The sequence below is a fragment of the Podarcis erhardii genome, assembly GCF_964252035.2.
Source record: "Podarcis erhardii genome assembly, chromosome: 8".
Lineage (NCBI taxonomy): Eukaryota > Metazoa > Chordata > Lepidosauria > Squamata > Lacertidae > Podarcis > Podarcis erhardii.
This window is the reverse complement of record NC_138499.1, coordinates 68,777,611-68,793,713: the sequence shown is the minus strand read 5'-3', so window position 1 is coordinate 68,793,713 and position 16,103 is coordinate 68,777,611. Positions and strand designations below refer to the sequence as shown.

The window sequence follows — 16,103 nt, the reverse complement described above, 5'->3', positions numbered from 1 at the left end:
GTGAAACCAGTGCAACAAGTAACCACGGTAAATTAGAGTATCTGTAAAAGGGGAATTTCCAGCAGCCACTTATATTAGCAGTCTTTCTAGTTTCAAAATGAGAGTATTTTAAAGGGCTGATTTGTCATTAAAAAAAAATGAAACTGCCTGAACTAATTTGCAAATTGCCACATACCAACCTAGGGGATTCCCATGTCTGCAAACAAGCCTTAAAAAAAAGTCCCCCTCCCCTCTGCCACAACAAACTATATGAACTGTTGAATTTGATTCCTTGTGTTTGCTTGCTCTCCCTTTCAGTGTATCTGACATGTTTGGGCTGATTTAAGTTGCTTGAACCAGACTGATTTGAAGGTTGCAACTCTTCCAACTGGCATGGGAAAGCACGGATGAGTAAGGGTTCTAAGGACCTCAAGGAGACCACTGTGGTTTCTTGGGTCAAAGAGGGAAGTGGTATTCTCTTAGAATCCACGGTTGATGGATTCGCACTGAACTGGTAAACTTCCCAGTGTTGGGCGCCACATGTATCTGAATACCAGCTGCTGGGAATCACAACTGGGGAGAGTGCTGCTGTATTCCGGTCTTGCTTTTGGGTTTCCCAAGAGACATCTGGTTGGCTACTGTGAGAACAGGAAGCTGGACTAGATGGGTCTTTGGCCTTTTACATTCTTACGCACTGATGCAAAATTCAGCAGCTGGTATATTTTGGAACTGCCTTGGCCAATCATCCAGTCCTAATTTACACAGCTATGAGTCTTGCTCTCTTAAAATTCAACTAGTTGCTGTATTTAAAACGGGGTGCTATCAATAAGCAAGCAGAAGTCATTCTTGGAGGCTACTCATGTCAAACATGAGGGGAGATTTTGTTCCTGTTTGGGTCCCTTGCATGAAATCTTTGGCTTGTATTCCACCTGGGATGTGCAGGAGACTAGAAAGACTTATTGAGAAATTAGAATTGTGGGGGCACAGTAATCACATATGCATGGGTGAAATTACATTGTTCTCATGAGCTAAGCTTTTGGCGTTCAATGGACAGCTTTACATCAATCTCAGAGCACTTCCATGCTTTGCGAAACTCTTGTGTTTGCCAGAGGTCCACACTGTTTCCTACAGTGAATACATGAAGTACGAATGAAAGGAACACTACCAGAAATGCATGTACCCAGGAACCCTGACTCGATCATAGTTCCCCTCCACATGTACACAAGTGCTCCAGGGTGTTTTTCTATTGTTCATGGTTTTATGATTCTGCTGTGAAAATTGTAATGCCCATTTCTTTGTGGCAAATGTGACTGCCATAGTGGAGAAAAAGATGACGAAGGGGAGATATGATAGAGCTTTATAAAATTGTAGGGATTGATAGGGAGAAAGGGAGAAAGAATGCAATCTCCCACTCAGCACTGGAGTTCAGGATCACCCATTGAAACTGGTTTTTAGTAGATTTGGTGGAGAGCAAAAATGGTACTTTCCCACCAATTAAGGAATTGGTTGCCATAAGATGTGGTGGTGGTCACTGCCTTCGCTGAATGTAAAGGGAGATGACACGGATCCATTGAAGGCTTGGGGTAGATGGTCATTATCCACAAAAGCAAAATATTCAAAGACAGAGTCCCTCTGAACACCAGTCATGCAGTGGAAGAGACACAACAACAAAGAAGGACTGTTGCCCTCATGCCCTAGTTGTGGGGTCTCCAAAGGCATCTAGTTGGACATTGCTGGAAATGGTGTGTGAAGACTGCTAGATGTTTCCTTGGTCTGATAAAGGTGTGCATCATTTTAACAAATCCTTGCAAGCTCTCTATACTGAGCACTGAGCTGATGCCTCTGCTGGCCTTTCATTCCTGCTAAACTGATTTATCAAAACTGGGCACAACAGGGCTGGAGACCTATGACCCTTCAAGTGTTGCTCTGACCATCCATGGTACGTTCCCTACCAACTGAACTAAAGGGTCAGTACAAACAACTATTAGCCAGCGTGGTGTAGTGGTTAAGAGCAGTGGACTCGTAATCTGGTGAACTGGGTTCGATTCCCCGCTCCTGCACATGCAGCTGCTGGGTGGCCCTGGGCAAGTCACACTTCTCTGTTTAAGCTGCTCAAGGGTCTTTCTATGTAGTACAATCGCTATGTGGAGACTGGCTTAAGCATCCTCTGTGCATCAAACCCACCATGTGGTTTTGCCAGCTGAATCACCCCAACTGCAGATAGAGGAGGGACATGATGTAATGCTCCCAGCTGCAAACCAACCCCTGCACATAAATGAGCATGCTAAGCACTTCCTTTCCCCACTCCTAAATCCAGCCTTCCAAGTTGTTTCACATACCTGCACACCATCTATTATTTGGCCCCACAATTTGAAAAACGAACAATTCATTCCTAGCATGCCCTAGAGCAGGTGTGGGGAACATTTTGCCTTCCCCCCAATATGTTGCCGAACTACAACTTCCATGATCCCTGAATCTTGCCGGGGCTGATGGGAGTTGTAGTTTAGGAACATCTGGAGGGCCAAAGGTTCCCCACAGCTGCCCTAGAGGAAGTCTTCCCTTCCTTACAAAACTCCTTATTTATGAGAAGAAGGTTGCATATCAGCGGCAGGGTATATGCATTTCCTGCAAAAAGTTTCCCGGCATCTTCAGATAAGACTGGGGGGGAAACCTGCCTAAAGCTCCAAAAGAGCCACTGCCAGAAGTGAGACAGAACAAACATTGACCTGTAAGAAACCTTTCTGTGCTTCTATGAGAGACACCAGTATTGATTCTATGTGAAGGGGAGATTTAGATTGAGGGGAAGAACAAGGACCAGGTCTGTTGCAGAGAAAGAAGAAGAAGAGTTTGGATTTCATATCCTGCTTTATCACTACCCAAAGGCGTCTCAAAGCGGCTAACATTCTCCTTTCCCTTCCTCCCCCACAACAACCACTCTGTGAGGTGAGTGGGGCTGAGAGACTTCAAAGAAGTGTGACTAGCCCAAGGTCACCAGCAGCTGCATGTGGAGGAGTTGAGACGTGAACCCGGTTCCCCAGATTACGAATCCACCGCTCTTAACCACTACACAACACTGGCTCCCAAGAAAGGCTGCACACTGCAGCAACACATCTAAGCAAGGCAATGTCCTAGCCCAAGTCTCTCAGAAGAGCCCCTCAGGAACTTCTGGTGATCATAACAATGTGGTTTTCAAATGTGTTGCTTTGAAAGGTCAGCTCCATCACCAGCCACCCTCCACCCCTGAACATTGAAAGCATAGAGGACACACATTGACTCATACGTATTGTGCATTGTCTCATTTGCATTTGGTGAAATCCCTGCGTGGGCCCAATTTAGTAACCAAGTATCGCACCAATTATCTCCCTAGGCAATACGTACTTTCTAAATGCAGCTGCTGCGCTTCTCTAAAACAAACACTCACCCCATTCTGCCTTGCTAAATCATCCATGGTGCGACTTTTGCTGTTATAAACATGTGGGCTAGCAGACACTCAGAAGAAAAAGAAGAAGGGGAGACAAGCAGCAGCAAATAACTGCCAGGCGAAAACATCCCTCTTCTCCCAGGCTTTTGGCTAATTAAGCAATCAATGGCCTTTTAAAGTGGGTAATGTTTTGTTTGTCATTATGAATTTTTGTGTTTTTATGCCGTAAACTGCCATGCGATCCTCCGACGAAGGGAGCTATAAAACATACATATAGACATTAGTCTCTGGTATATTTCTTTTCTTTGCCTCTTCCCAACAGGAAATATAATCAGATAATCAGTAATGGAAGGATGTTAAGCTAACTGAAAAAAAATCGCAAGGGAACAGCTGTTGCATCATTTTAACAAATCCTTGCAAGCTCTCTATACTGAGCACTGAGCTGATGCCTCCGCTGGCCTTTCATTCATGCTAAACTGATTTACCAAAACTGGGCACAACAGGGCTGGAGACCTATGACCCTTCAATTGTTGCTCGGCTGCTACAGCTCTGACCATCCACGGTAGGTTCCCTACCAATTGAACTAAAGGGTCAGTACAAACAACTATTAGCCAGCGTGGTGTAGTGGTTAAGAGCGGTGGACTCGTAATCTGGTGAACTGGGTTCGATTCCCCGCTCCTCCACATGCAGCTGCTGGGTGACCTTGGGCCAGTCACACTTCTCTAAAGTCTCTCAGCCTCACGTACATCACAGAGTGTTTGTTGTGGGCGAGGAAAGGAAAGGAGATTGTTAGCCACTTTGAGACTCCTTAAGGGGAGTGAAAGGCGGGATATTGTCCAAACTCTTCTTAGCCGGGTAACCGTTTGGTCTGCTGTCTATCCAAGCACAACCAGGCCACAATTTCACCACACACCTGCACCTCCTGTGAGCAGCGCTGGCCCACCCAATAGCCAAGGTGAATCCCTTGCCTCAGATGGGGGTTCAAGAGGAGCAGCAGATCCGTATCTCCTCGGCCTGTGCACCGCTGCCTAGCCTGCCCACAAAGATGCCCACTGCTGTAGCGGCCACTAAGAGTGAAGCATTGTGGGCAAGGTGGCCCTAGATGTCTTATACATAGTACTGAATCATTTTATTTTTATTGTTTTACATACTGTGGGTTGTATCTAATGTCATACAACCCACATGTCCATGAATTTCAGTGCATCTGCTTTTTCCCCCTACAAAAAGAGGTGTCAGTACCCACCATTAAGTTGTTACAGTAAGTGCCACACTTTTTAACAACAACAACAACAACAACAAAAGAGGTGCCAGTACTACCTACCCTTGAGTACCCACTGGTGAAAAAACCCACTGTGTGTCATAGTCAGAGCAGGATGCACTGAAATTCGTGGACATGTCTAACTTAGGTCCATTAAGTTCAATAGGTCCACTGTCTGTGGAAGTTAGTTGGGTACAGCCATATACTGTCCAGTTTTGTTTCACTTTTCTTCACTTTGGGAGGGAAAGGAAGCCATACAATTGCTTTACTCACTGGTAACAATTTGTTATAAATTTTAACATAGGGTAGGGACGCGGGTGGCACTGTGGGTTAAACCACAGAACCTAGGACTTGCCAATCAGAAGGTCGGCGGTTCGAATCCCCATGATGGGGTGAGCTCCTGTTGCTCAGTCCCTGCTCCTGCCAACCTAGCAGTTCGAAAGCACATCAAAGTGCAAGTATATAAATAGGTACTGCTCTGGCAGGAAGGTAAACGGCTTTCCGTGCGCTGCTCTGATTCACCAGAAGTGGCTTAGTCATGCTGGCCACATGACCCGGAAGCTGTATGCCGGCTCCCTCGGCCAATAAAGCGAGATGAGCGCCGCAACCCCAGAGTCGGTCATCACTGGACCTTTACCTTTAACATAGGGTAACACTAGAAGCAGCCATTCTCTTAGATGTTCTTGTTGTTTCTCTGGGGACAGCACCTAACCGTGGGGAACTTTGTAGTTTTATGAGAGCATATGATTAGCGGGGAAGCAGAAGACACATATCTAGATTTGCAAATGACGTGTCTATGACCAGTACACATTTCCCTCACTTGTTTCAGTAAGTTAGGATTATTTTTCATTTCAGAAGGAAAGGCATGAGGTTGCTTTGTGGTTCATAAACTCAGAACATAATGAGCATTAGGGGAAAAAAAATACCATACTTTTCTGTGTATAACACTAGGGTTGTTGTTTTTAATTAAAAAATAATGTTAAAAAAGGGAGGGTAGTCTTATACACAGGGGCAATCTCCCCCCATTTTCTTAAGCCGCAAAATAGGGGGCGTCTTATACATGGAAAAATACAGTACATGAAACCCTCACCCATATGTGCTGGGTGTGTGTGTGTGTGTGTGTGTGTGTGTGCGTGCATGCAATTCACAATAGAGCCCAAATTAAAATAGGATTTCAGCACAGGAGAAAGTGGTCCAATGTAAACTAAAAAAAAACCTACCGTATCATTGGGGATTGACTTTACCTATTCCACAGAATGTTAAGGATCTCACAATGGGCAAAATCTAAGCAAATGTAAGCCCCTTTTCAACATGATGCTATCTATGATTGCTCATATGTAACTCGGCTAAGCCGAGTGAGACTCATGCCCAGGTAAATGTGCATAGGATTGCAGCAGTTGAGTCCCACTGATTTCAATGAAAATTTAAGCATGGGTTTGCACTTCTCTCATTGAAATCAGTGGAGCTTCATCTGAACTACATTGTGCAATGTGTTCAGAACAGTTGTCTTAAGGAACAGATTGGATGGGGGCCAATAATCAGAAGCTGAACAGAGACAAGTTAGAGATTTTGATGGTGAATTATGCTGTTCTGGTCTTTCAGAGGAACCAGAGGAACCCAAAGGCAAGGCAGCACCAGAGTTAACAACTTGTTCTGACCAAGAATCGAGGTGGAGTGAAGCCTTTTGAGCTTCTGCATCCAGTCCATGTCTTCTGGGCTCCACACCTTTTTGAGAACTGCAGTATTTAAAGGGTCTACAGATGGGTACTTCTTCTATGCTCCCCGTCTGTCTGGTGCACTTCCTGGTACAACTTAGTTGAATACCACCCTCTGAGATTAATTTTAGGTGGTGTACTAAGTGGGAAAAGTCAATAGAATCTGAATTAGGTAGTGGTTGGATAGAATGTACCATCAATGCAGACCTTACTATTTAAATACCACTCTATAACTCTTCTCCTCCCCACTCCCTGCTTTGCTTAACATCTACCCTTGTGAAGAATTCAAAAGAACTTAGAAGATTGCTCATTAGTAAAAGGCATTGCCCTACTATGAATTTTGGAATACTATGAATTTTGGAGTACAAATATCCCAATATTCTTGATGTAGGGAATGAGGGTTTGGGTCAGAGATAGCAGCTTGCCTAAGGACATTTTGTGGCTACTACAACATAACATATTTGGTGTAAAAAAAGAAAAAAGGTTAAACTAAAACCATGCACAAGCTAAGCTGCAGTAGAATGTGTGGGTTTGTATATACAAAGTGTGTAGGAATGAGGAGCAAAGACAATTGTGAGTGTATATATAGTGTATTGTTCTGTAGAAGGGCATACCCATTCCCACAAGAATGGGAATGAGACAACATTTGATTGGATCCACATGTGGTTTAGCTACTTAAAATGCTACATTATGTCGAAGAGAGGAAGTGCCATTGTTAACAATATTCAGTCCAGTCAGCTGGACTCAATAAAATAAATTAAAGCAAAACCCCAACTTAAGCAATGTTTTTTAATTGAATCAAATCCTTAAACATGAAAAGAATTCTTTCCAACTGGTTCATGATGTAGACAAAAGTATCCCAAAGAAACTCCGTTAAACCAGAAATGCTATGTGGTACAAATTTAACAACCACGCAGGTCTTTTCTGACCAATGTTTTACTCACAATCATGATTAGATATAAATTTTTACAGTACCAAAGAACGTAAAATCTAGTCAACCGCTCTGATGAGCTGTACTTCCTGCTGTGTTCATGTGGAAGCTACTTACACATATGGGGTGCTTTTAAGCTTTTGTAGAACTGGGGCAATAAAGGTCAGGCGTAGATCCTCGTAATAACTACAGTGCAGCAATACATGCAAACTTGTTTCCACTTCCGATGAGCCACATGGGCAAACACGTGACTCATATGGTTTGCCCTCATATCTGCCTAACAGCAGGGCAGAGGGCAGAACGTTAAATCTGGCCAGGGTAAAGGAGTGTCTGTACTTAGGTATTTGTAAATCAGCCAGATAATTTGCGGGTGAGAACCCTCTCCCAAAGTCTCTAATTGTGGCGTGTTTATCCATTTTGCGATTTGATATGGGGTGCCCCATTTATGTCAACAAAGGGCAACTGGTTCCATCTTACAAAGGACCGTCCATAGCTGCGCCCCCACTGGAATGAACAGAGTAGCCTTCGCAGATGGGTGGTGCTCTAGACACACACCAGAGCTGCTGCACTGGAATGACTGCCTAACATTTCAATTTCATAAAAGTGCAATTTAGGAGTCATTTCTGTGAAGTCAATGAACTGAGAATCTTTAATGCATACCATGAGCTTCAGGGACAACCCCTGCAATACTCCAAATACCTAAAGTCAGTGGAGTCAAAGATTTATGCTTATTATTATTATTAATTGAATTTATATTGAGTAAAATCAAATCAAAAGGAGAAGCTGCTCTGAGCACTGCTTTTTCTGGTTCTGTTAGAATCAGCTTGGTGTTAGTGGATTCCTAGCCAATCACATTTTCTTTGCCCAAAGTCTTGATACCGGGGAAGAAGGAAGAAGGAAGAAGGAAGAAGGAAGAAGGAAGAAGGAAGAAGGAAGAGGAAGAACTGCACGTTAGCAGCTTGCACCCATTTTAGCTTTTACAGTGGTACCTTGGGTTAAGTACTTAATTCGTTCCGGTGGTCCGTTCTTAACCTGAAACTGTTCTTAACCTGAAGCACCACTTTAGCTAATGGGGCCTCCTGCTGCTGCCATGCCGCCAGAGCACAATTTCTGTTCTCATCCTGAAGCAAAGTTCTTAACCCGAGGTGCTATTTCTGGGTTAGCGGAGTCTGTAACCTGCAGCGTATGTAACCCGAGGTACCACGGTATTTTAAACCACACATACAGTTCCCTTGGAGATCCAATGTTTTTCTCACTACAAACAACTGGTAGGAAATGGGGGTTGAATTTAAATTAGAGGGACATAGAAAGTTGCCTTAGCAGGCGAAACTATTTGTCCACATGGCAGAATTGCCTACCCTGATTGATAGCAGCTCATCAGGGTCTCGGGCACTGATTTTTTTCTCCATTGTCTACTGTTTGGTCCCCTTTTTGTTTGTTTCATTTGTTTTAACAAAAATGAGAAATAAAAGAAGTCAGAGGTTGAACCTGCAAGCCTTCTGCGTGCAAGAGAGACCCTGATTCAATCCCTGGAACCATCAGTATTATTATTACTATTTTTATTTTATTTCTATTTCGAAAAGATCAGTTAATGGAAGGGTGGAGAACTGGCAACTACATAAGAGGAAGGACGTATACTCAAAGGTGGGCCATTCTCGAAGGCTTTCCTTAGCCAACTACCAATGTGACACACCGTGTCTGAGACCAGAAGGCCATCAAATTTAGTACAATGCTTTTTCTAGGGCAGCGCCTCTTTGCTTCCTCTTCCCCTATTGTGCTCTGTCCTCACCCCCCATGAAAAGAAATGCATCTCCACCTGGTTCACTGTATGACTACGTTTTCCTACAGTTAACATCTTTCATATTGTAACCACCCCACAGACACAATGACTGGGTGGGAATGGCTTCTGATGTCAAGCAAAGCAGGCATGTCTCCTCTTATGGAAACCAAAGAGGAGTCAAACGAAGTGTCAAAAAAAAAAAGGGGGGGGTTTAAATAGCCCGACTGATGTTTTTCTGCACTGTAGGATCCATTCAGTTCCTGTGTGTTGCTGGTGTGAATGAAAGAGATTCATTGCTGAGCAAACAGATAAGGCTGAGATTGCAGGAACTGATCAATACCTTGAGATAGGGCATGATGAGAATAACCTAGCAACCTCTGCTTTTCTCAACACCTGGGAGATGAATGAATTAGGAGGGGTGGAGGGATGTGTTTGTGTGTGTGTGTGTGTGTGGATATATATATATATATATGGCAGGTTAACATCCTGCTTTAATTTAGTACGTACGTAGTACAGCAGAGAGTTAAAGAGAATGAACTGTGAGCCAGGAAGTCTGTGGTTTTTTGAATCTCACCTCAGCCATGAATTCACTCAGTGGCCTTGGGGAAGTGGCTTTAGCACGCTTTATACATTTATGGTGCATACGGTGAATGAGCGTGAGGAGGGGAGAGGATCACAGTGCCAAGCTCTGCTCCCAACTCACATGTGCTCTTTTTTTGGGGGGGGGCGTGTTTTGAAAATGCAGGTGTCTTTACTGATGTTATTATTATGCAGTGGTGCCTCGGGTTACAGACGCTTCAGGTTACAGACTCTCCTAGCCCAGAAATAGTACCTCAGGTTAAGAACTTTGCTTCAGATTGAGAACAGAAATTGCATGGCGGCGGTGCAGCAGCAGCAGGAGGCCCCATTAGCTAAAGTGGTGCTTCAGGTTAAGAACAGTTTCAGGTTAAGAACGGACCTCCAGAATGAATTAAGTTCTTAACCTGAGGTAAAAGGTAAAGGTACCCTTGCCCGTACGGGCCAGTCTTGACAGACTCTAGGGTTGTGCACTCATCTCACTCTAGAGGCCGGGAGCCAGCGCTGTCCGCAGACACTTCCGGGTCACGTGGCCAGCGTGATGAAGCTGCTCTGGCGAACCGGCACCAGAGCAGCACACGGAAACGCCGTTTACCTTCCCGCTATAAAGCAGTACCTATTTATCTACTTGCACTTAAGGGTGCTTTCGAACTGCTGGGTGGGCAGGAGCTCACCCCGCTGCGGGGATTCCAACCGCCAACCATGCGATCGGCAAGTCCTAGGCGCTGAGGTTTTACCCACAGCGCCACCCGCGTCCAACCCGAGGTACCACTGTAGTATTATGATTCATGTTGAACACCACCTTGTTATATTTATCTGAAAGTGTGATTTCTAAACATTTTAATAAATAAGTAAGCATTCGCTTGTATGCACGTATAAACCATACAGACGCATTCTGGTGTACTCTTTTTTTCATTTGCTTCTCTTTTTAGCAACTCATATAACCTGTTGAATTCAGGGCAAAGTGAGGCCATTTCAAAATAGCTCGATATAGCAGGGATATAATAGGGATGTCTAAGTCAAGAATGGAGGAACTGTAGCCAGACATTGTTGGGAACTCCTCTCAGGCCTCGCCAGCATAGCCAATGGTCCTGATGGATAGCTCAGTCAGCAGAGCATGAGACTCTTAATCTCAGAGTTGTGGGTTCGAGCCCCACGTTGGGCAAAAGATTCCTGCATTGCAGGTGATTGGACCAGACAGGCCTTGTGGTCCCTTCCAACTCTACAGTTCTATGATTCTATAGTGGAATCTGTAGTAAAACAACAAATGGAGGTCTAAAGGTTCTTCCTCCCTGCCCTCAAGTGAATAAAAAAGCAGTCGTTGAAACTAGTGCCTCACTCAAAGGCAAGATTAAGCCAACCGTTCCCCTATTACCAAGGCTACCAATCATGAATATGGTTCTCTTTTGATCACCCAACCTACTTGTCTCTCATTAAATAGAGATTCACTAACAATGAATGAGATCTTTATACCCACCAGCACAGGGGAAACTAGGACACCAGTTTGGTTATAAAACAGCCTTTGATGAAGGAGCTAGTTTTGTTACCAGGGCTGTGTTGAATTGCCCTCTGTGTTTTATTTCATACAGAGGCTGAAAAGTTTAAAATAATAGAAGAAGAGGGCCTGTTTTTAGTGGAGACTGGAAACTAGACTCTACCTGAACGTTCTGTATCCTGGACTTGGCTTCATTTGTCTGTTTTTCTTAGCAAATCTAAACAAGCTTTTCCTGTTCCTCATGTTTGTGTATATAAAATAGGGGGGGGGATTCATTTTTTAAAAAAAGAAAAGAAGAAGAAGCTGACGTCACAGAAAATACCTAGAATTACTGAGTTAAGATTCATTTTTAATCTTGCAAACAGAAATGTATGCAGGTCTGCTTTAAGACCCTTCTCTATTCTATATCATGAGTAGCTACCATAGTGCCCTCCAGACAAATTGGACTATAACTCCCATTAGCCCCAGCAAACATGAGACAGGCAAAGTACCCCTTGTGACTGCCAGTGGCTGAGTGTTCGAATCCCCTCTAAAGGCAACACAAGCAAAATAAGCAAAGGGAAGGAGAGAAAGCCACAGATCTGAGAAGAGGAAGGGAAGGAGAGATCATGGCCCTAGAGAAGAAGGCTACAGTGGGGGAAATGAATCTGGGAGGGCAAACAGGCAAAGGAGATGAGGTGTGTATGACCTGGAACTGCAGGGGGGGAGGAGGACTAAAGTTCATGTATTGATTTGAAACACCTAGTGGAATTTTTGTTTGCAGGCCTCTCTCTTAAATCAAGGATTTGTGTCCTTTGGTATAGGACACTCACCTGATGCTATCTGTGAAAGGTTACAGCATTTGCTGATATGCTTTGGAGGTGGGATTTACTTTCACACAGAACTGGGCAGGTGGAAGATAGCCAGAGGTCACCAGGTCCAGGGCCATACAGTGCCTCCTTTATATCTATATCCAAATGGCACTAACGGAGAAGCCTCCTCCAGCATCAAGCTTGTAGTCCACCAGAATCAGAGAGTAAGAGTGTTGCTAGAGAAACTGGGGCGGGCAAAAGTGTGTTTAAAGAGAAAATACCTGCATGGCTTGTGCAAGAAAGCCAGCAATAGAGGAGGCAGCAAAGAATGTTGAACGAATGGTGGCAAACTCCCCACAAGACCATGCATGTTTAAACAAAGCGATGGATTCAGGATAAAGCGGAAATCTTATCTGTGGATTAAGTCCCTTCTGTATTCAAAGAGGCTTGTGCTACGTGCTGGTTGAACTGAGGTCCCATTGAAATCAAGGTCGAGAGCTAGTCCCAAGGCACATTGATTTCAATGGGAGCCGACTCATTTTGTCTGGATCCAACCCGAAGTGTATGCACTCCAGAAGCAACACAATTGCTTACCTTATTCTAGTTGCACCAGTTTGTGTCAATATCATGTCAGAGGCACAGGCCTCCTCCACATGTTTAAAAACCACGAGCCAGCTTCCCTCCTCAAAAATGAGGAAATTAAGGGTGCTTCCAGACATTGACTATTCCAGGCACAGGCAAACTCGGCCCTCCAGATGATTTGGGACTACAATTCCCATCATCCCTGACCACTGGTCTTGTTAGCTAGGGATCATGGGAGGTGTAGTCCCAAAACATCTGGAGGGCCGAGTTTGCCTATGCCTGGACTATTCAGTAGCTCTCAATCACTGCTGTTCTACTTTAAGCTAGAAGTGGAGCATCAACTCTATTTCCAGATTTCTAATGGCCCATAGTAGGCTAGGTTACTTGAAAGCCTTCTTCTATATGTGAACACTTTCGGTGGCCCTGTTCCAAAATCACCAGCCAAATTATGTAAGCTTGCTAACCACCAGGGAAAAGGGCTTTTCAGTAGGGATATTCTGGTTATTGAAAAGTCTTCACTGAGGTCACCTGGCACCTTCGTTCTGTTCTTCATGGCACCAGATGATTAACTTTCTGTTCACCCAGGCCTTTTAAATAACTTATTTAGTATTGACCTCTCAGTATTTATGTCAGTGCTTTAACTTTGGGGTTGCAGTGAGTTTTGTTTTCTTGCTTTTATTTATACTGTTTATGATTTTACGGGTTTAAGCCACCCATCAATCTTTATGGAGTGGCATACAAGTACCTTTGCAAATTAAAAAATGAAATAGTCCTCCTTTTCCCAGCCACGTAAATGTTGCTTGTGGGGGAATCAGCCCTGAGTGCTCACTGGAAGGACAGATCGTGAAGCTGAGGCTCCAATACTTTGGCCACCTCATGAGAAGAGAAGACTCCCTGGAAAAGACCCTGATGTTGTGAAAGATGGAAGGCACAAGGAGAAGGGGACGACAGAGGACGAGATGGTTGGACAGTGTTATCGAAGCTACCAGCATGAGTTTGACCAAGCTGCGGGAGGCAGTGGAAGACAGGAGTGCCTGGCGTGCTCTGGTCCATGGGGTCACGAAGAGTCGGACACGACTAAACGACTAAACAACAACAATACCCGGGGAAAGTCCACAGATATGCCATTGAGCTAAAAGCAAAAGAACTAAAGTCAGATTTTCTGAGCTTTGAAAAGGAAATGGAAGCTGAACAGGGAAAACGTGAGTCGGGGAAGTTATCTTAATGATATCATGCAGGTGCCCACAAAAGGTGAGTGAGCAAGGAGTAGCTATTCCTCTGTAAATGCTGAGTGTGGAAGCAGCCTAGCATTCACAGAGTTGACTTTATTTGCCTTCTCATTTTTAAATGTTTCTCTTACACTTGAGTCAGGTTTTCCAAATTTTTCTTGGCAACCATGAGGTCAAGGTTCTTAAAAGAAAAAAAGATAACTCATAGTTCCACCCAATTATATAACTCCAGGAATTAAGCCTTAAGGAATAGCATTAAGCATCATGAGACTCAGGTTAAAATATGAACTCTGGAAACACTGCTATTCCTTGGCAAATAACTTCAAAGTGTTTCAGATCTACCTATGGCTACCATGAACTAGCCTTCGGAGAGCTGCACTGCCAAGTGTCACAACAACATCATTCACAGAGGCTCAAGGCAAAACCAAAAAGGGATTATCTTAACGACCTTGCACAAGTTATTAAATGTACTGTCAGCATGTGTTTGGATCTATGGGTGTGAAATCCCAACCTTATGACTTTTAGTCAACAGAAGTTGAAACAACACAACCATAAGTCTTCCCCTCACCTCCAGCAATACCTAACACTTGGATTTAGGAGCGACCATTAGCTCTGAGATTTTACTATTGTCCCATTCTCATTTAGGGAACAATGACTGCCAGCTTGGTCAATGTTCTGGCAACTGCTTTGTGTCGCCATGTATCCAGGCAACAATGCCACACTGTGCAATGAGCAGTACACCAGCAATGAGGTTTTAATGCTTTTAAGTTGCTACCCAGCGTCTTGTATTTTTGCAAAAATGCACTTAGCTGCCCGAGAAACCCCCGAGAACGAACCTAGAGGCCAGATCCCAAAAGCTAGGCATATTTAATCAGAATTAAGTCTCACTACACTGGGTGGTGCTTAAGGTAGCTAAGTCCCCTTTCACACATGATTCACACAAAGAGGCAAAGTATGTAGAAAGGGGCTTATGGGGTCATGCCTTGAGCCCTGCCACCAATTACACATGGCTCCATCTCGTCCCACTTGCATGCGCAGGTATGGTGACCTAAGGTGGGAAGCCTTCACTCACAGACCCTGGATCCTGAAACACTAGTTTGACAACAGCAGTCCTGCAGTGAAATAAGCAAAATAACCTAGTGACTTCTTCTCTTTCCTCACGTGAACCATGGAATCTCCTCAGAGTAGGGTGTCCATTGTGTCTCTGCCTGAGTCACTGAACTGATTGTGCCTCCTTTCACCCTGGAGGTGTGCCCAGGATCATGACTTATGCAGAATCACAGGAACGAGAGAGAGAGAGAGAGAGAGAGAGAGAGAGAGAGAGAGAGAGAGAGGATGGTGTACTGGTTACAGTGTCAGACTAGGACCAGGGAGATCCAGATCTCCATTCAGCCATGAAGCTTGTTGACTGTCCTTGGGTCAGACACCATCAGTCAGCCTATGCTACCTCACAGAATTGTTGTGAGGATTAAATAGGAAGGAAGATGAACTGTGCACAGTTCATCATATTTTACACACACACACACACACACACACACACGGCTTTCTTCAGCTGGAGCTCAGCTTCAGCACCTCTCAGGTGGGCGTCACTGCCATTCTAAGAGAACAATGAAGAAGTTCATTGTTATGTACTGAAGTTCTCACCCTGGGCCAGCAGGGGGATACTGTAGATAGTTTTCACTCAGGTCCACATATGCAAATAAGGGATTGAAAGTGACGTTCAGTGATTGGATAGTTACAGAAAGTGGTTACTGTTGCGTTCTAGTGGAGCTCTATATAAGCAGGCTGGCTGAACCCTTCAGTTCAGTTCTGTTCTGGCCTGTGAATAAACAAGAGCTGTTTGAAGAATCGCTGCATCGTCTGATATGTTCACCCACAACTTAACATTCATGGTGAGCTCTGGCACCTATTTTTCTAGAAAATTAGCATGCTCTCTCTATCTATCTATCTATCATCTATCTATCTATCTATCTATCTATCTATCTATCTATCTATCTATCTATCTATCATCTATCTATCTATCGTCTTACCACTATTCCCACACTAAAAGGTTTGTCTTTAGCATAAGAGTGAGCTATGCCTCCAATTTCACTTGAGGGAAAAAAGTGTCCTCCAATTATAAGTTGTTTTGGAAATGCTACCATAAATAATATATAAAAGTGACATGATTTAGGAGCCAGGTTTCCCGCAGTTTATAGACTGGATCTATAAACAAGCCCTTTCTCTCTATATTTACAGTCAGGGGTTGCCTAAAGTCAAGACACGGCAAACTGCAACTTTTACTTGCCATACATAACTTATGTTCCAGGTGCCATTGTTTTGCAGGAAACAAAACAGGTGGCAGCA

At 44.1% G+C, this 16,103-nt stretch overlaps 1 protein-coding gene across 4 annotated transcripts in view; it reads right to left on the bottom strand.

Annotated features, from left to right (window-relative positions):
- The window catches only part of BCL2 (BCL2 apoptosis regulator), a gene marked incomplete at its 3' end in the record, with an annotated part of 185,493 nt that overhangs the window by 84,368 nt on the left and 85,022 nt on the right, over positions 1–16,103 (bottom strand). The gene's annotated exons all lie outside the window — the stretch shown is intronic.